General features: G+C 45.2%; 1 protein-coding gene across 7 annotated transcripts in view; it reads left to right on the top strand.

The window, feature by feature from the left end:
• The window catches only part of invs (inversin), a 301,666-nt gene that overhangs the window by 179,500 nt on the left and 100,637 nt on the right, over positions 1-21,529 (top strand). The window lies entirely within an intron of this gene.

Raw genomic sequence — 21,529 nt, 5'->3', positions numbered from 1 at the left:
GCAGGGTCCTAATACAGCTTCTCTTGTGTGAGTTAGGGTGGTTGCTATGATAGCTTAAGACCTGGTCAGTATGTGTGGATTTCCTGTATACTTTTGGAGTGAAGTCACCATTCTCTTTTTCTTTCCACCATCACGTCCAGGAAAGGGAGTCTGTTGTTGTTGTCCTCCTCTCTTGTAAATTTGATCCCTGGGGATATGGTGTTGATGAGTCGGTGAGTGTTCTTAATTTTTTTTCTTGTTATAGTTATAAAAGTGTCGTCCACCTATCTGATCCAGAGCTTGGGTTGGATCTGTGGGAGGGCTGTTTGTTCCAGTCCTTGCATGACTGCCTCAGCTATCAGTCCGGAGATGGGTGAGTCCATGGGAGTTCCGTTGATCTACTCATATATCTTGCCATTGAATATGAAGTGGGTTGTTAATCATAAGTCCGCTAGTTTGAATATGAATTGTTTGTTGATCTGTTCCTCATTGTGTCATCTGTTCATTTAGTAGGTTGGATATGGTTTCTTTGGCGAGGTTTCTGTTGATTGATGTAAACAATGCGGTTACATCGAACGAGACCATCACTACTACTTTGTCTATTTTTGTGTTCTTATGGTTTACAAGATACCATGAGGGGACTGCACAAAACACTGCTTAGGACAAACAGGCAGACAACTAGCAACCCGCATCCATGAACACCAGCTAGCAACTAAATGACACAACCAAATGTCCTTGGTTTCAATACATACAGACAAGAAAAACCACACTTTCAACTGGGACAATACTACAATCATAGGACAAGCCAAACAGAGGACAGCAGGAAATTCTTGGAGGCATTTGTCTGCGGACTCTTTCAACAAACACATTGAATTAGACCTGATGTACTGACCATTACAACGCACAACCAGAACTGGCACCTTTCGGAAGCAGCAAAAGCTGGACCATATAAATTCGAACTGTTACAAGACAATAGCACTTCACAGGAGGCTCCACAGCACTGAAGATGTCACCTCGTAAGAGGACAAACATCTGCTATCAAACCTCCCAACTCTGCGAGCACACCAACATCTGTATGCCTGCTTTCGAACCATTTCAGGACTTGGTTTTGGAATACAGGGAAGTGTATGCCTTGCATTCTTCTGCCATGTTGTTCAGCACACAGGGACACATGGGCAACCTGTGCACCTACACAGCATGCACCTTATTGTTCTTAGCTTATTTTCTTTAGCACTCACTCACTTTGTGCTTACTTGCACAAGCTTTAGTGGCTCACATTGCTTTTCACCATCTAGGCTCTTCACTGCTGGGTTACATTCTGACAGCCTCTGTGGCTTGTATTGCCTTTTAATGCAAATGGAGAGACATGCAGTTTGTCACAGTTTGGTGCTCTGAACAAAAGGGTGGACATGTCATTGTACGGCACCGTGCTATTTCAATGTCATAACAACAGCACTAACCAGCAGGTTACATGTCAGGCATATTGCATATGCTTCAACCAAATGGCCATTACTGATCTGAGGATGAAGATGAAGATGAAGATGAAGATCAGGACATTGATGCCAAAGGACATCCAAGAGAACATAATAGAGCAATGCATCAGCCAGTTTTGAGAAGTCATAGCTAATTTCATTGAAGCCCTTTTCTGGAATGAATGCGATGGGTTTAGATTTCTATTAATTGTGTAATTTTCAATTCATTATATGGCAAGCAACCTATGTTTAGTGCATCATATACATGGACCTGGCTATCTTTGCAGTTCCTGAGCCTTCCTTTTTCTAAACCAGCGTTCCTTATCCATGCGATTGCACGCTTGTATTAATGTATCCTTAAGTATGGCCAAAAATGGAGAAGATACTGATTGTTATTTAAAATGTTACCCACTTTCTTCTCACATTTCCTGTGAGAATTCCAAAACATAGCACAAGCATTGGGAGCTAGCATTCTAAACTCTATACAAATCATTGACCTTCTGCACGCAATCTTGCATTGTACCACTGATAGGCTCGTGAGTGAAGGTGGCTGATGTACAACTTAGGTTTCTGATCTGAGCCACTTCTTTATACCAGGGACATCTTTCAATGGGGTCAGAAGCTGTGTTACCAGTGTTGGATTTGGTCTCCTGAGCAGTACTCCGGCATTCACTATCCTTGCAAAAATGCAAATGCAAAGGTAGATGTAAGGGTAGTCAAAATGGTTTTGGTGTTATTGATTTGGTTGGCTTTTCAAGAAATTCTTCCTCATCTGAATTATGAAGCATGTTTGTGACTTCAAAAAAACCATTTTCCTTATTGTTTTGAACAGTGTGATTTAAATTGCCCCATAAATGTAATAAGATGAAAGTATTGGTCAATTTAAAAAAATGCAAAAATGGTTTTCTTATCACCAAAGTTAATAAATATAAGAAGAAAATTGCAATTGACTGGCAAAGGCAACATTTCCTTAATAGGAGCCTACCAGGACTGATCAATATCGCAATTTTATAATATAACGTTGCGGGCACTCAAGGGCCCAGCATGGAAAATCAATAATGGAGGGGAACTCCCAACAATCCTGAAGCAGTCATACTCGCAGAAGAGTCCATGTTGCAGAACTCCTCAATATAAAATATATCTTCTGTCTCAATATTACCACAGTCTAGAGCAATGTTGAAATGCATTTAACAGGCAAAAAATTGTAAAGCTTCTCTTGCGAATAGAATTCCTGCCGAAATTCTGAAATTGAGCAGCGGTATGCACCAAACATCGTCCAATTGGGAAGGAGTGCATGCCAGGACATCTCAGAGCTGATGGAATTGGGCCTTGAATGGAGAGTAATTTCTTAAGTGTGTACAAGAAAAATTTCTGATTCAGTATGTGGATGTGCCTACTAGAGAAGCTGCAAAACTTGACCTAGTCTTGGGAAATACGGCAGGGCAGGTGACTGAGGTGTCAGTGGGGGAGCACGTTGGGGCCAGTGACCGTAATTCTATTCATTTTAAAATAGTGGTGGAAAAGGATAGTCTGGATCTAAAAGTTAAAGTTCTATACTGGGGGAAGGCCAATTTGGCGGTGTTAGGCAGGCCCTTGCAAATGTTGATTGGGGGCGAGTGCTGGCAGTTAAAGGGACTTCTGGAAAATGGGAAGCATTCAAAAATGAGATTACAAGAGTCCAGAGACAGTAAGTTCCTGTTAGGGTGAAGGGCAAGGCTGGTTGGTGTAGGGAATGCTGGATAATGATAGAAATTGGTCAAGAATAAGAAAGAAATATATTTTAGAACAGCAGAAATCAAGTAATTTCCTGGAAGAGTAAAAAGGCAGTAGTAGTACACTTAAGAGGGAAATCAAAAGAGCAAAAAGGGGATATGAGATAACTTTGACAATTAGAGTTAAGGAGAATCCAAAGGGATTCTGCAAATACATTAAGGACAGAGGGTAATTACGGAGAGAATATGGCCCCTTAAAGATCAGCAAGGCCACCAGGTATGGAGCCGCAGGAGATGGGGAGCTACCAAATGAGTATTTTGCATCAGTGTTTACTGTGGAAAAGGATATGGAAGATAGAGAATGTGGCGAAGTAAATAGGGACATCTTCAAAAATGCCCATATTACACAAGAGGAGGTACTAGATGTCTTAAAATGCATAAAGGTGGACAAATCCCCGGGACTTGATCAGGTGTAACTTAGAACTGTGGTGAGCTAGGGAAGTGATTGCCGGGCCCTTTGCTGAGGTATTTGTATCATTTATAACCACAGGTGAGGTGTCAGAAGACTGGAGGTTGGCTAACGTAGTGCCTCTATTTAAGAAAGGTGATAAGGAAAAATGGAACGATAGACCTATAGGCCTGGCATCGGAAGTGGGCAAGTTGTTGAAGGGAATCTTGAGGGACAGGATTTACATGTATTTAGAAAGGCGAGAACTGAGATGGTCAGCATAGCTTTGTATGTGGGAAATCGTGTCTCACAATTGAGTTTGTTGAAAAAGTAACATAGAGAGTTGATGAGGGCAGAGAGGTAGACATTATCTATGTGGACTTCAGTAAGGCATTCGACAAGGTTCCTCACAGTATCCTGATTAGCAAGGTTAGATTGCACAGAATAGAGGGAGAATTAGCTACTTGTGTCTCAGAGTTGGTTTTGGAGGGTTTCTTTACAGACTGGAGGCCTGTGACCAGCAGTTTGCCACAAGGATCAGTGCTTGGCCCACTGCTTTTTGTTACTTATATAAATGATTTGGACATAAACATAGAAGATATGGTTACTATGTTTGCAGATAACACCAAAATTGGAGATATTGTGCATAGTGAAGAAGGTTACCTCAGAATAAACAGGGACCTTGATCAGATGGGCTAATGGTCTGAGGAGTGGCAGATGGAGTTTAATTTAAATAAATGTGAGGTGCTGCATTTTGGCAAGGCAAATCAGGGCAGGACTTATACACTTAATGGTAAGGTCGTAGGGAGTGTTGCTGAATAAAAAGTGCAGGTTCACAGTTCTTGAAAGTGGAGTCACAGGCAGGTAAGATAGTGAAGAAAACATTTGGTATGCTAGCCTTTATTTGTCAGTGCATTGCGTGTAGGAGTTGAGAGGCCATGTTATGCCGTGCAATTCATTGCTTAGACTGCTATTGGAATATTGCATGCAATTCAGGTCTCCCTGCTGTCAGAAGGATGTTGTGAAACTCAAAAGGGCTCAGAAAAGATTTACAAGGATGTTGCCAGCATAGAGAAAGGCTGATAAATGGTCTCTTACCCGGGTTGGGGGAGTTCAAAACTAGAGGGCATAGATTGAGGTGAGAGGAGAAAGATTTACAAATGACCTAAGGGGTAACTTTTTGATACAGAGTGGTGCATGTATAGAATGAGCTGCCAGAGAAGTGGGGCAGGCTGGTACAATTATAACATTTAAAAGGCATCTGATGGGTATGTGGATAGAAAGTGTTTAGAGGGATATGGGCTAAACGTTCGCAAATGGGACTACATTTATTTAGGATATCTGGTCGGCGTGGACAGGTTGGGCTGAAGGGTCTGTTTTCATGCTGTGTATCTCTGTGACTGTATGAATCTAATTGTGACTGCACTCAAGAAGAGAAATAAATTTGATTGCAGTAAATACAGAATACTCTCGCTGATATCTGCTTCAATGAAAACAAACTCATGCCTTCTCCCAATGGCTGAAGAATTCCTTCCAGGGTCACAGTGTGGTTTTCAACCATCAAGAGACACAACAGATATAATCTTTACCAAATGATAAATCCAAAATGCAAGGAATAGTGCTAACCACAGCCCACAGCATTTTCATCCTCACTTAAGCTTTTGATTCTAGCAATTTAGAAAGTTGGTAAAGTGTCTTCCTCCAATTTGTTTTCCCTCTGAAATTTTCCCCCGCCTTCTACCTACTCCACACTGGCATTCCAAATGTGATCTTCACCAATGGAACCGCCACAGACTCCGACTCAGTGAAGACTAAGTCAAACTAGTCTGTGTGTTGCAGGCAGCCGCCTTCTCCATCTTCCACACAGCAATACTGTGCCTCCCTCCAAAAACTTACCCAAAAACATGGCGATAGTTTCCTGAATAGAAGGGAAACTGTTCAACCTACACCACCTTCAATCCAAAACCAGTATCATTGCAATGTTAGTCATGGAGTTTCAGCACATAGATAGTACCTATGTGTGCGCTTACTTGAGTTGTAAGTCAGTGTCAATTCCTTCTCCACAACTAAAGGGAAGATATACCCTTCACTAAACCAAGACAACTAAGATCCTTGTCTAACTCGTTCCAGCAGCATCAAGGCGCTTCTCACTCAAAAAGCAGCTCCATTAAGCAGGACATGTCATTTGTACGCCTAATACCAGACTCCCAAGCAGCTGAACTAAACAAAACTCAGTTGCTTCAGAAGATTTCCAAGAGGACAAGAAAACCCTTTAGAGGTGCCCTGAAAGCAATTGTCGACCATTGGGAGTCCCTGGCTTGTGACTGACCAAAATAGGAAAGGTACCAAACTGAAGATTTGCACCTGGGGTACTGTGTACAGTACTAGTCACCATACTTACGGAAGGCTGTTAATGCATTAGAAGCAGTTTACTGACCATTTACTAGACTAATATGAAAGATGGCAACAGTGGAGTAGACTCGTCCACTCAGTCCACTTTTATTTTCCTTTTTTGATGTCTTTTACATAGAACATAGAACATAGAACATAGAACAGTACAGCACAGAACAGGCCCTTCAGCCCACAATGTTGTGCCGACCATTGATCCTCATGGATGCACCCTCAAATTTCTGTGACCATATGCATGTCCAGCAGTCTCTTAAATGACCCCAATGACCTTGCTTCCACAACTGCTGCTGGCAACGCATTCCATGCTCTCACAACTCTCTGCGTGAAGAACCTGCCTCTGACATCCCCTCTATACTTTCCACCAACCAGCTTAAAACTATGACCCCTCGTGCTAGCCATTTCTGCCCTGGGAAATAGTCTCTGGCTATCGACTCTATCTATGCCTCTCATTATCTTGTATACCTCAATTAGGTCCCCTCTCCTCCTCCTTTTCTCCAATGAAAAGAGACCGAGCTCAGTCAACCTCTCTTCATAAGATAAGCCCTCCAGTCCAGGCAGCATCCTGGTAAACCTCCTCTGAACCCTCTCCAAAGCATCCACATCTTTCCTATAATAGGGCGCCCAGAACTGGACGCAGTATTCCAAGTGCGGTCTAACCAAAGTTTTATAGAGCTGCAACAAGATCTCACGACTCTTAAACTCAATCCCCCTGTTAATGAAAGCCAAAACACCATATGCTTTCTTAACAACCCTGTCCACTTGGGTGGCCATTTTAAGGGATCTATGTATCTGCACACCAAGATCCCTCTGTTCCTCCACGCTGCCAAGAATCCTATCCTTAATCCTGTACTCAGCTTTCAAATTCGACCTTCCAAAATGCATCACCTCGCATTTATCCAGGTTGAACTCCATCTGCCACCTCTCAGCCCATCTCTGCATCCTGTCAATGTCCCGCTGCAGCCTACAACAGCCCTCTACACTGTCAACGACACCTCCGACCTTTGTGTCGTCTGCAAACTTGCTGACCCATCCTTCAATTCCCTCGTCCAAGTCATTAATAAAAATTACAAACAGTAGAGGCCCAAGGACAGAGCCCTGTGGAACCCCACTCACCACTGACTTCCAGGCAGAATATTTTCCTTCTACTACCACTCGCTGTCTTCTGTTGGCCAGCCAATTCTGTATCCAAGCAGCTAAGTTCCCCTGTATCCCATTCCTCCTGACCTTCTGAATGAGCCTTCCATGGGGAACCTTATCAAATGCCTTACTGAAGTCCATATACACCACATCCACAGCTTGACCCTCATCAACCTTACTAGTCACATCCTCAAAAAACTCGATAAGGTTTGTAAGGCATGACCTACCCCTCACAAAGCCGTGTTGACTGTATTTGATCAAGCCATGCTCTTCCAGATGGTCATAAATCTTATCCCTCAGAATCCTTTCTAACACCTTGCAGACGACAGACGTGAGACTTACCGGTCTATAATTGCCGGGGATTTCCCTATTTCCTTTCTTGAAGAGAGGAATTACATTTGCCTCTCTCCAGTCCTCAGGTACGACTCCAGTGGAGAGCGAGGATGCAAAGATCTTCGCAAGTGGCGAAGCAATTGCATTTCTCGCTTCCCAAAGCAGCCGAGGACAAATCTGATCCGGGCCTTGTTATTCTTTTTAGTTTTTTATTTTCCCATTTACTTACCTTCTGGAGGGAGCTCAATCATGGCGACAGCAACAGTGGCAGTATTGCGACTTTGTTGGGCCTGGAGCATAGCAGCAGCTGGGGGGTTGGTTCAAGACTTTGAGCAGCCAGAGGCCAAACCCAATGCAGGCAGAGAGCATGTAGTATGGCAGTGAGGGAGATTCTCTGACATCTGTGGTTAGAGCAAACAGCCCGAGATCTCCCGTTCAGCAGGATCAAAGCAGAGGAGATCAAGCCCTTGTAGGGAGTGCAAGCCCAGCATGGCTAAGCACTTAAGAACTTTTTACTTTATTTCTTTATTTTTCTACTTGATACTAAGAAGGATGGTAATGTTTAACTTCAAACTTTGTTTTTTTATTTTGCTATTTTGTATCTAAGATTTTGTACCTAAGATGGCACAGGGAATGACTACATTTTCCACTTTTCACTGTCCTCCTAGACTTCTGAACTTGAGTGCACATGACAATAAAATCTAATTCTGTTTCGAATTTGCCCTTTGAGGAAAGACAAGAGAGGCTTGGCCTATTTCCCATAGGATTTAGAAGAGTCGCTGACTTATATGAAACATACAAGAACCTGAGGGGATTAAGTAGATGTTGAAAGGATATTTCCTCATGTAGAAGAATATAGAACTAGGAGTCATAGTTTAAAATAATGGGTCATCCATTTAAGACAGCGATAAAGAAACATGTTTTTCACTCAGAGGGTTGAGAGTCTTTGGAATCCCCTTGCTCAAAAGGCAGTGGATGCAGAATCTTTAAATGTTTTAAAGGTACGGGTAGATAGTCTTTGATTATAAGGGGAATGAAAGATTATCAAGATACGCAAGACTGTAGAATTGAAATTAAAATCAGATCAGCCATGGTCTTATTCAGCGGCAGAGCAGATTTGAAGGGCCGAATAGCCTTCTCTTCTTTTTTGTCATATGTTCAAATGCAACGAGAGACATTCTGTGAATGTGCAGAAGCTAAGTTGAGGCAGTGTCAATAGCACAGAAACTTCAAGTGCCTCACGTGTGACAGTGTTTACAGATTATACATTATCATCCATCCCAAAACCCAAAAGTGTGGAAGCAATTCATCCTCCGTTCAAAGGGACTATCTGAGAAGAAGAACATAAAAGAAGAAGCTCTGAATTCGAAATGCAAATTTTTTCACTGTACCTAATAAAATTGTGATAATTGTAGTTTTAGATAAAACTTGCACATCATTTATACACTTGCAATTATTTTACTTCAGAAAATGTTATTCAGGTAATGAACATGACATCTTGCTGTAGGACTGTAGGACCAAGATTAAAGAATGTAGGAAACAAAATAAAACTTAAAAATTATAACGGTGTGTCTGCTATAAACTAGGAATCCATGATGATCTAATAAATAAATAAATGGTTTATTGCAATTTATATTGTCAGGTTTTTCTCCCCTTGACCCTCACCAAACTAGCCCTTGTAGGTAGTGCAAGTAAGCTTCAGTAAACTCTTGAAATAATTACTGATGAAGAGTGACTTTTTTTAAAGTAACAAGGTGAGCAATTGAACAACTGTCTTGTTTATCTTTTATACTGGAAGTTAGAACAGCATCTTGGAACAAGAGAAGAAATTTATATTGCACCTTTTATAACCTCAGAAAAGAAAAATCCCAAAACACTTTACAATTTACCTTTAAAGTTAATGTTGCATTAACTTTAGCTAATTTGTGTGCAACAAATCACACAAACAGCAAAGAGAGAATGATTTGCTAAACTATCTTAGTTTTGGCTGATTGAGGGATAAATATTGGCCAAAAAGCCATTCAGCCAATTGTCACTGTGCTAGTTCTTTAAAACAGCAGTCATGCTTAATCTAACGTTCCTTTTTATTGTCTATAACATTGCAAGTTTGTTATCCTCAAGAACCTGTTGAATTTCGCTGATTGAAAATCTAGTTGAATGACAAGGTTTCTCCTCATTGTTCCTCCAGACCTTTGCAGTTTTTCTTTATTTTGATGACATTTACTTATTAATACATTCACCAGCTGAATGACTGTTTCTCCATGATTCTAACTCCAGTGTTACTTTTCAAATAATGCACTAAGTACCTAAGTAACAACTGAGAGAGTAGATGAGGCCTTGAATTTAATGTCCCATCTCCGAAACAGAATCTCCAACAATGCAGTGCTCCCACAGTGCTGCACTGCACTGGAGCCAAAGTTATTTGCTCAGGTCTCTAGGGCTTTTGACTTAGTTGCAAGAGTGCTGCTATGGAAACAAAGCTGAGACCTGTAGTTTGATTATGTTGTTTGACATGATGAACTGAACCCTATCTGACTGCTGCTACAAGTTGTAAATATTGTAATGCTTATATCACAACAATAAATGTACCTGTCAGGTTGGAAGTTTTTAAGTTTATATGAAAAATAGATAAAATTGTGTTACTCTGCAAGATCTCTGATACATAAAATCTGATGGCTAGCAAGTTAATTAATTCTACTGAGTCTTTATTGCAAGCAAATATGTTTTATTTAATGTGTTTTATTCTGCTCACATTAAAATCTGGCTCCCCGCCCATTCTGTTATTTATATTAATTAAGAAACATTCAGTAGATAGCTGTCCAACCAAAAGCTGAGTGACTTTAGCGGACATTGCAACTTACAGGTGTAGAAATGTTTCATTCTTGTTAGTGGAATAGTTGTAAACAGGACCTTGATATCCTGCTTTATGGGAAAGTGCTTATATTGCCATATAGAACATAGAACATAGAACAGTACAGCACAGAACAGGCCCTTCAGCCCACAATGTTGTGCCGACCATTGATCCTCATGGATGCACCCTCAAATTTCTGTGACCATATGCATGTCCAGCAGTCTCTTAAATGACCCCAATGACCTTGCTTCCACAACTGCTGCTGGCAACGCATTCCATGCTCTCACAACTCTCTGCGTAAAGAACCTGCCTCTGACATCCCCTCTATACTTTCCACCAACCAGCTTAAAACTATGACCCCTCGTGCTAGCCATTTCTGCCCTGGGAAATAGTCTCTGGCTATCGACTCTATCTATGCCTCTCATTATCTTGTATACCTCAATTAGGTCCCCTCTCCTCCTCCTTTTCTCCAATGAAAAGAGACCGAGCTCAGTCAACCTCTCTTCATAAGATAAGCCCTCCAGTCCAGGCAGCATCCTGGTAAACCTCCTCTGAACCCTCTCCAAAGCATCCACATCTTTCCTATAATAGGGCGCCCAGAACTGGACGCAGTATTCCAAGTGCGGTCTAACCAAAGTTTTATAGAGCTGCAACAAGATCTCACGACTCTTCAACTCAATCCCCCTGTTAATGAAAGCCAAAACACCATATGCTTTCTTAACAACCCTGTCCACTTGGGTGGCCATTTTAAGGGATCTATGTATCTGCACACCAAGATCCCTCTGTTCCTCCACGCTGCCAAGAATCCTATCCTTAATCCTGTACTCAGCTTTCAAATTCGACCTTCCAAAATGCATCACCTCGCATTTATCCAGGTTGAACTCCATCTGCCACCTCTCAGCCCATCTCTGCATCCTGTCAATGTCCCGCTGCAGCCTACAACAGCCCTCTACACTGTCAACGACACCTCCGACCTTTGTGTCGTCTGCAAACTTGCTGACCCATCCTTCAATTCCCTCGTCCAAGTCATTAATAAAAATTACAAACAGTAGAGGCCCAAGGACAGAGCCCTGTGGAACCCCACTCACCACTGACTTCCAGGCAGAATATTTTCCTTCTACTACCACTCGCTGTCTTCTGTTGGCCAGCCAATTCTGTATCCAAGCAGCTAAGTTCCCCTGTATCCCATTCCTCCTGACCTTCTGAATGAGCCTTCCATGGGGAACCTTATCAAATGCCTTACTGAAGTCCATATACACCACATCCACAGCTTGACCCTCATCAACCTTACTAGTCACATCCTCAAAAAACTCGATAAGGTTTGTAAGGCATGACCTACCCCTCACAAAGCCGTGTTGACTGTATTTGATCAAGCCATGCTCTTCCAGATGGTCATAAATCTTATCCCTCAGAATCCTTTCTAACACCTTGCAGACGACAGACGTGAGACTTACCGGTCTATAATTGCCGGGGATTTCCCTATTTCCTTTCTTGAAGAGAGGAATTACATTTGCCTCTCTCCAGTCCTCAGGTACGACTCCAGTGGAGAGCGAGGATGCAAAGATCTTCGCAAGTGGCGAAGCAATTGCATTTCTCGCTTCCCAAAGCAGCCGAGGACAAATCTGATCCGGGCCTGGCGACTTGTCAATCTTAATGTTTGACAAAATTTTCAGTACATCAGCTTCCTCTATCTCTATCCATTCCAGCATGCACACCTGCTCTTCAAAGGTTTCATTCACTACACAGGTCGTTTCTTTCGTAAAGACAGAAGCAAAAAACTCATTTAGGGCTTCCCCTACCTCCTCAGGCTCCACACACAAGTTCCCTATGCTATCCCTGATCGGCCCTACTCTTTCTTTGACCATTCTCTTATTCCTCACGTAAGTGTAAAATGCCTTTGTGTTTTCCCGGATTCCTTCTGCCAAGCCTTTCTCGTGCCCCCTCCTGGCTCTCCTCAGACCATTTTTGAGCTCCTTCCTTGCCTGCATGTAATCCTCTCTAGCTGAACTTGACCCTAGCTTCCTCCACCTTATGTAAGCTACCTTCTTCCTTTTCACTAGAAGCTCCACCGCTCTCGTCATCCAAGGTTCCTTTATCTTACCCCGTCTTGCCTGTCTCAGAGGGACATATTTACTCATCACTCCCAACAACTGTTCCTTAAACCATCTCCACATGTCTATAGTTCCCTTACCATGGAACAACTGCTCCCAGTCCATGCTTCCTAACTCGTGTCTAATCGCATCATAGTTTCCTCTTCCCCAATTAAATATCCTCCCATTCTGCCTAATCCTCTCCTTCTCCATAGCTATGTAGAATGAGAGAGTGTTATGGTCACTATCACCAAAATGCTCTCCCACCACAAGATCTGATACCTGCCCCGGCTCGTTTCCGAGCACCAAGTCTAGAATGGCCTCTCCCCTCGTCGGCCTGTCAACGTACTGCGTTAGGAAACCCTCCTGAACACACCTTACAAAAACAGCTCCATTCAAATCTTCTGCTCGAAGGAGGTTCCAATCAATATTAGGAAAGTTAAAGTCACCCATTACAACAACCCTACTGCGTCCACACTTTTCCAAAATCTGTCGACCTATGCTTTCTACAATCTCCCTGCTGCTATTGGGGGGCCTGTAGTAAACCCCTAACGAGGTGACTACTCCCTTGCTGTTCCTAATTTCCACCCATACTGACTCAGTAGGCAGATTTTCCTCGACAATGGAAGCTTCTGTAGCTGTGATACCCTCTCTGATTAGTAGTGCTACACCCCCTCCTCTTTTTCCCCCCTCCCTATTCTTTTTAAATGTTCTAAACCCTGGAATATCCAGCAACCATTCCAGCCCATGAGAAACCCATGTCTCTGTTATGGCCACAACATCATAGCACCAGGTACTGATCCATGCTCTAAGTTCATCACTTTTATTCCTGATACTCCTTGCATTAAAGCAAACACACTTTAACCGATCCCTTGGTTCCTTCCCAGGAAAATCCTTCCCACTAGCTGGTCTACCTCTTGCTACTGCCTCACCTGCATCAACGCTCACCTCTGGTATACAGCTCAGGTTCCCACCCCCCTGCCATACTAGTTTAAACCCTCTCGAACTACTCGAGCAAACCTTCCACCCAGGACATTGGTCCCCTTCCAGTTCAGATGCAACCCGTCCTTCTTGTACAGGTCCCACCTTCCCCAGAAGGCATCCCAATTATCAACATATCTGAAACCCTCCCTCCTACACCAGCTGCGTAGCCACGTGTTCAGCTGCGCCCGCTCCCTGTTCCTCACCTCGCTATCTCGTGGCACCGGTAGTAAACCAGAGAACACTACTCTGTTCGTCCTGCTCTGCAGCTTCCATCCTAACTCCCTGAAATCACTTTTTATATCCTCAAACCTATTTCTGGCTATATCATTTGTGCCAATATGTAACACGATTTCTGGCTGTTCACCCTCCCCTTTCAGAACTTTATACACCCGATCGGAGACGTCCCGGACCCTGGCACCAGGGAGGCAACATACCTTCCGGGAATCCCGATCTTGCCCACAAAATCTCCTGTCGATTCCCCTAACTATCGAGTCCCCTACCACGAGTACTTTTCTATTCTGCCCCCTTCCCTTCTTTGCCACAGTGTCAGGCTCAGTGCGAGAGAACTGACTACTATGGCTTTCCTCTGGTAGGTCAACCCCCCCAGCAGTATCCAAAACAGTATACTTATTGCTGAGGGGAATGCCCACAGGGGATCTCTGCACTGTCTGTCTGTCCCCTTTCCTCCCCCTAACTGTAACCCATCTATCCTCGTCCTGAGCCTTAGGAGTGACCAACTCCCGATAACTCCTCTCAATTACCCCCTCTGCCTCCCGAATGATCCGTAGTTCATCCAGCTCCAGCTCCATTTCCCTAACACGGTTTTCAAGGAGCTGTAGCTGGGTGCACTTCCCGCAGATGTAGCCAGCGGAGACGTGTGCCACATCTCCCAACTGCCACATTTTGCAGGAGGAGCAAGCAACTGCCCTAGCATCCATACCCCACTTATCTGAACACCCACTCAATACTAAAGCAGAAAGCTCACTTCAAGTAATAATAACAAATTAATAACAAACTTATGTTCAATAGAGAAAGTTTAGAATGAACCTTACCTTATTAACTAGGTTAGAGGAGGAGGGCGGGTGGGAGACACTACAGTTGTAGAGTCTTGGGTTAAGCCGCCTTGCTGATATATATGGTCACTGCTTTCCTTCCCGGCTGCCCCTCTGGTCCTCGTCACTTCCTCTGATGCTCCCGCTCCTTCTCTGAAAGAGGAAAAAAAAACACCGCTGCCCGCTACCGGTAAGTAATTTTAAAAATAAACTGCTTTACCTTAGCTGCAGTCTTCCGGGTCCGTCTTGCCTCCGCTGCTGCTCGCACTCAAAAAGCATGGTGATGCTACAGCATGGTGATGAACATGGGAAATGTTCAATGGAATTGTGCAAATTTTACAGGCGGTTTGGCAAGATGAATAAGTTCACTTATAGCTAAAGTCAAAATGTAACTAGCGAAAAAATGGTAAATGAATGTCCAAAAGCATCAGCCTGCGGCTCAACTCAAATTGAGCCTAAGTGTGTCATCTGCAGGAAATACTGAGCTGTGAATGTTAATCAAGCATCCTGATGCAGCTAGCCAGAAGGATGTTCTTGATGCTACTGTCTCCTTTTTACCCTTATGATGCGTTCCTCACTCTATTCCACTCCACTTGCATAATATTTCCTGCCTCTGATGCACCTCAATTTCTCTATTGCTGGAATTCTTATCCATGCTATTCCTACTTTCAGACCTCTTCACCCTCCAGATATATTAACTCATCCAAAATCCTGCTAGTTGTATTATAAACTGCACCATTCATTCTTGTGTTCATAAGAAATAGGAGGAGTAGATCATACGGCATCTCAAATCTGCTTTACCATTCAATTCAATCATAGTTTTGTCTGCTGCCTGCCACTCTTCTGATCTTTCATTCTATATTCCAGAACATGTAGCTTAATTGACTCAGCTTCTCAACATAAGACAACCCTCTCATTCCAGAGGCTAATCTCTTGAAAACTTATTGTTCTGCCTTCTATAAGTATACCTTTGAGAAAAAGAAAATATTTTTACAAGGAGTACACGCCAGAGACAGGTGTTCGTAACTAATTTTGATGACTTAAAACGTGTGGTCTAAATTCTCCATCATAAGCGCTAAGCTAGATTCAAACAGTGCCTAACAATCAATGGAACAGCTAACTCTGAGACCATGTTATTTTTACTGCACCTCACCAGCCAAAACCTCAGGGGTTTATCTTTGTCATCTTCCATATAATGAGTTTCTAATTTGAACTGTGTTACTTGTGAGGGAGACGGAGTGGAAATGGTGTAGTTCTTTAGCCAAAGGGAGCCCACATGGAATGTGATGGGATGCCAGCATTTGTTGCCCATCCCTTTTTAACCTTAAACTGAGTGACTTGTTAACCCATTTCAGAGAGCATTTATGATACAGGTCAGGAGTTACATGTGGGTCAAACCAGGTCTAGGTGGAAAATGTCCTTCCCTAAAGGGAATTAGTGAACTAGAAGGGTTTTTATGACGATCAGTGACAATTTTATGGCACAATGATCGAGACTTGCTTTCAATTCCAGGTTTTATTAATTGAGTTCAGTTTCCACCAATTGTCACAGTAGGATTTGAATCAATGGCACTTTGAGCATTGCCTGAAATTTAGTTTAGTAGCCCAACTATGTTACCATTATGCTGCCATCTTCTAGGTGGATACACATTAATACACAAAACTTCAAAGGTGATCATCAGTGGAATATTACCTGAACCTCATTACAATTGACACGGGGTCAAGCAGATTACCGAATTAAATGTGTGGCTCAAAAAGTGGTGTGGGAAGAAGTAGTTTCAATTCATGGAGCATTGGCATCAGTACTCGGGGAAGAGAAAGATATTTAGTTGGAATAGCTCTACTTATATTGGGCCAGGCCTAATATTCTGGCCAATGTTATAACTAGGATTGTGGACAGGATTTTAAACTAATACAGGAATTCAAGTGAAAGGAGATTTTCAAAGACAAAGGTTGAAGCAATGGAACAGTGTAATGTATACAATGATGGGACAGTGGGACAGGAATGTACAGATCATTTAACAGAATAGTAAAAGAAATGAAATTAAAGATTTCTCATTAAGATTGACAAGTCGCCAGCTTTGTCCTTTAGAATTTGACCAGTTCGATCAGTAGCGCTGCTGCTAAGCCATTTTTAGTGTGGACGTTGAAATTCCCCAGCTAGGGTACATTCTGAGCCATTTCCATCCTCCACAACAAATGTGGATTTGAAGGCAATTGATTCTGAAGGAGATTGATAGAGGAGACACTGAAGATTGTTTCAGAGATAATGGGAACTGCAGATGCTGGAGAATTCCAAGATAATAAAATGTGAGGCTGGATGAACACAGCAGGCCAAGCAGCATCTCGGGAGCACAAAAGCTGACGTTTTGGGCCTAGACCCTTCATCAGAGAGGGGGATGGGGAGAGGGAACTGGAATAAATAGGGAGAGAGGGGGAGGCGGACCGAAGATGGAGAGTAAAGAAGATAGGTGGCGAGAGTATAGGTGGGGAGGTAGGGAGGGGATAGGTCAGTCCAGGGAAGACGGACAGGTCAAGGAGGTGGGATGAGGTTAGTAGGTAGATGGGGGTGCGGCTTGGGGTGGGAGGAAGGGATGGGTGAGAGGAAGAACCGGTAAGGACTCCTCCCACTTCCTACAGACTAAGGGGGTGGCCATGGGCACCCACATGGGCCCCAGCTATGCCTGCCTCTTTGTAGATATCGTGGAACAGTCCCTCTTCCGCACCTACACAGGCCCCAAACCCCACCTCTTCCTCCGGTACATTGATGACTGTATCGGCGCCTCCTCTTGCTCCCCAGAGGAGCTCGAACAGTTCATCCACTTCACCAACAGCTTCCACCCCAACCTTCAGTTCACCTGGGCCATCTCCAGCACATCCCTCACCTTCCTGGACCTCTCATTCTCCATCTCAGGCAACCAGCTTGTAACTGATGTCCATTTCAAGCCCACCGACTCCCACAGCTACCTAGAATACACCTCCTCCCACCCACCCTCCTGCAAAAATTCCATCCCCTATTCCCAATTCCTCCGCCTCCGCCGCATCTGCTCCCACGATAAGACATTCCACTCCCGCACATCCCAGATGTCCAAGTTCTTTAAGGACCGCAACTTTTCCCCCACAGTGATCGAGAACGCCCTTGACCGCGTCTCCCGTATTTCCCGCAACACATCCCTCACACCCCGCCCCCGCCACAACCGCCCTAAGAGAATCCCCCTCGTTCTCACACACCACCCTACCAACCTCCGGATACAACGCATCATCCTCCGACACTTTCGCCATTTACAATCCAACCCCACCACCCAAGACATTTTTCCATCCCCACCCCTGTCTGCTTTCCGGAGAGACCGCTCTCTCCGTGACTCCCTTGTTCGCTCCACACTGCCCTCCAACCCCACCACACCCGGCACCTTCCCCTGCAACCACAGGAAATGCTACACTTGCCCCCACACCTCCTCCCTCACCCCTATCCCAGGCCCCAAGATGACATTCCACATTAAGCAGAGGTTCACCTGCACATCTGCCAATGCGGTATACTGCATCCACTGTACCCGGTGTGGCTTCCTCTACATTGGGGAAACCAAGCGGAGGCTTGGAGACCGCTTTGCAGAACACCTCCGCTCAGTTCGCAACGAACAACTGCACCTCCCAGTCGCAAACCATTTCCACTCCCCCTCCCATTCTCTAGATGACATGTCCATCATGGGCCTCCTGCACTGCCACAATGATGCCACCGGAAGGTTGCAGGAACAGCAACTCATATTCCACCTGGGAACCCTGCAGCCTAATGGTATCAATGTGGACTTCACCAGTTTCAAAATCTCCCCTTCCCCTACTGCATCCCTAAACCAGCCCGGTTCGTCCCCTCCCCCAACTGCACCACACAACCAGCCCAGCTCTTCCCCCCCACCCACTGCATCCCAAAACCAGTCCAACCTGTCTCTGCCTCCCTAACCGGTTCTTCCTCTCACCCATCCCTTCCTCCCACCCCAAGCCGCACCCCCATCTACCTACTAACCTCATCCCACCTCCTTGACCTGTCCATCTTCCCTGGACTGACCTATCCCCTCCCTACCTCCCCACCTATACTCTCTCCACCTATCTTCTTTACTATCCATCTTCGGTCCGCCTCCCCCTCTCTCCCTATTTATTCCAGTTCCCTCTCCCCATCCCCCTCTCTGATGAAGGGTCTAGGCCCAAAACGTCAGCTTTTGTGCTCCTGAGATGCTGCTTGGCCTGCTGTGTTCATCCAGCCTCACATTTTATTATCACTGAAGATTATTTTGCTGGTTGAAGAATCTAAAACATGGCACAGCCTCAAGATTAAAAAAAAGCTGATTACTCAAGACTGAGTTATGGAGAAATTATTTCACTTAAAAGTTTGTGAATCTTTGGTAGATGTGGATACCCCATTGTTGAGTATATTTAATGCTGTGATGGATATATTGAATGGGGGGGAGCAGGCTGAGTGGTCTCAAAGATCTATTCTTGCTCCTATATCTTGCTTAGAACTTCAACCATGCAACTCTTTCACACTATGGAAAATGGCCACTCATATAATAGATAAATTGAAAGTCACCTCCACTATATTTGAAAATAAAGTAAATACCAAAGATTTCCAAGTCTAGCGAGTTTTGAGAAGATTTGTAGCTCAGGTTGAGTTTCTGGATGTGAGTTTGCTCGCTGAGCTGGAAGGTTAGTTTTCAGACGTTTCGTCACCATTCTAGGTAACATCTTCAGTGAGCCTCCAATGGAGTGCTGGTGTTATGTCCCGCTTTCTATTTATCTGGTTAGGTTTCCTTAGGTTGATGATGTCATTTCCTGCATTGGTGATGTCATTTCCTGCATCCTAAACCCAAACAAACAGGCAAAACGGGCTCAGAAACCATAACCACTCTCCCCTATATCAAAGACATTTCCGAAATGACTGCCAGACTACTTGGACCTCTTGGCATCACGGTAGCCCACAAACCCACCAACACACTAAAACAGCAGCTAATGAACTTAAAAGACACTATACAGACAACAAACAAAACGAATGTCATCGACAAAATACCTCGCAAGAACTGTGACAATCACTATATTGGACAAACTGGCAGAAAGCTAGCCACCAGGATACATGAACATCAACTGGCCACAAAACGACATGACCCACTATCACTCGTATCCTTACACACAGATAAGGAAGGACACCACTTTGATTGGGACAACACATCCATCCTAGGACAGACCAAACAGAGACATGCACGAGAATTCCTAGAAGCATGGCATTCCAACCGGAACTCCATCAACAAACACATTGATTTGGAGCCAATCTACCATCCCCTGAGAAAAAGAACAGGAAATGACATCACCAACCTAAGGAAACTTAAACAGATAAATAGAAAGCGGGACATAACACCAGCACTCCATCGGAGGCTCACTGTTGATGTTACCTAGAATGGTGACAAAACATCTGGGAACAAACCGGCAAGCTCAGTGAACTAGCTTACATCTCGAACACAATAAAGACCCACTCTCTTGTGGACCGAGAGGAGGAGAGTGCTATCTTGGAGGTGAAAGGAGGACGTCGGGTTGGCTGTGCACCCTTGCGACCAGTGGATCTTAATGCTGGCTTCGACCTAACGCTGGTTCAGGGGAGCAGCCAACCTGCAACGATGGCTGCGGCAAGTGCTTGTGCCCCAGGTCAGGGGGTCCGGAACACCATCCGTGTTTCTGTAAAGAAGGTGGATGAAGGTGCACCTGTGGACCGCACCTTCTTCGTGAAGAGGGTCCTGTTGGACTGTTGTGGGTTCGCTGCTGTGGACATTTACTGCCTGCAGGATTTCCCCGGAGGAGGTTTTTACGACGTGACCTTCAGGAGTGCCAAGCTTTGCGAGCGCTTCCTGGAGGTTTTCAAGGAGAAAGGAGGTGAGGGCCCCCTCTCTGTATTGACCGCTGTCCCACTGTTTGTGATGCCAGCACAGAGGAGCTGTATGGTGACTGTACACATGTACAACCCGCATGTGCCAGCGGTTGATGTCCTGACTTTCCTCGGAAGGTATGTGAAGGTGGAAGGGGACCTAACTGACATCGTGGACCCCTTTGGCATCTGGACGAGTAAGAGGCAGGTCAAGGTGACGCTGAGGATGGGCGCAGACGGGAATGTCGCACACCCACCGTCCAGCTTCGCGATCGGCGGGAGCAGGGGCTACCTGACCTATGCAGGGCAACCTAAAGTCTGCCATGCCTGTGGTAGGTCAGGTCACATGGCGGCCGACTGCAAAGCCACCATCTGCAGGGAGGAGGGACACCTTGCAAAGGATTGCCCACGAGAGAGAAGCCGCAACCTTTGCGGGGAAGCGGGCCACTCTTATAGGGCATGCCCGCGGCGGGGTACCACCTACGCCCAGGTCGCCGGCAGGGGAAATGCGGGGCCAGCCCCCCCCCGGAGGAGAGGAAGGCACCAGGGCCCAGCAAGGACCCCACTAATGTGCAGGAGGGCCCAGCCCCGCAGGATGGGCCCGAGGCCAGCAAAGCACCCCTGCAGGCTCCGCTCCCCCTGACAACCCAGAGTCGATGGAGGAGGCGACAGTCCGGAAAGTGAGGAGGAAGGTGCGTCGACGGGCCCAGGAACCGCAACCATCAGGCGGGAAGAGGCAGCTACAGGGGGGCTATAAGAGCTCCTCTGACGAGGGGGATTCGGAGAGGGCCCACCCGAAGCAGAAGTTAAAGATCTCGAGGGAGAAGGAAAGCAGCACCCCGCTTCCAGGTGACGGGAGGCGTCCTGAGGCTCCCTCCGACACCCAGTCAAGTGCTGCTGGGTCACTAGAGGGCCCCCAGGAACTTCCAGGCGGGAAGGAGGAAACAGCGCGTCCCCAGCCTGACCCGGAGCCGGACCCTCCTGCCTCCGCACCCCTGACGGGGGGATGCCACCCGGAAGGCAGCATGGACGGTTTCCTGAGCCCGGAAAGCGTCCAGCAGTTAGCCCGGGCAATGGGCATGAAGGGACAGATGGAGGGGCTGGACCTTGGACTCGGGGAGGGTACTGCGGTCACTGCCCACAATGGGGGTACGAGTTGCG

This window comes from Stegostoma tigrinum, chromosome 2 (genome assembly GCF_030684315.1).
Source record: "Stegostoma tigrinum isolate sSteTig4 chromosome 2, sSteTig4.hap1, whole genome shotgun sequence".
Classification (NCBI taxonomy): Eukaryota; Metazoa; Chordata; class Chondrichthyes; order Orectolobiformes; family Stegostomatidae; genus Stegostoma; species Stegostoma tigrinum.
The sequence above is the reverse complement of the archived record's forward strand: the minus strand, read 5'-3'. Positions and strand labels throughout refer to the sequence as shown.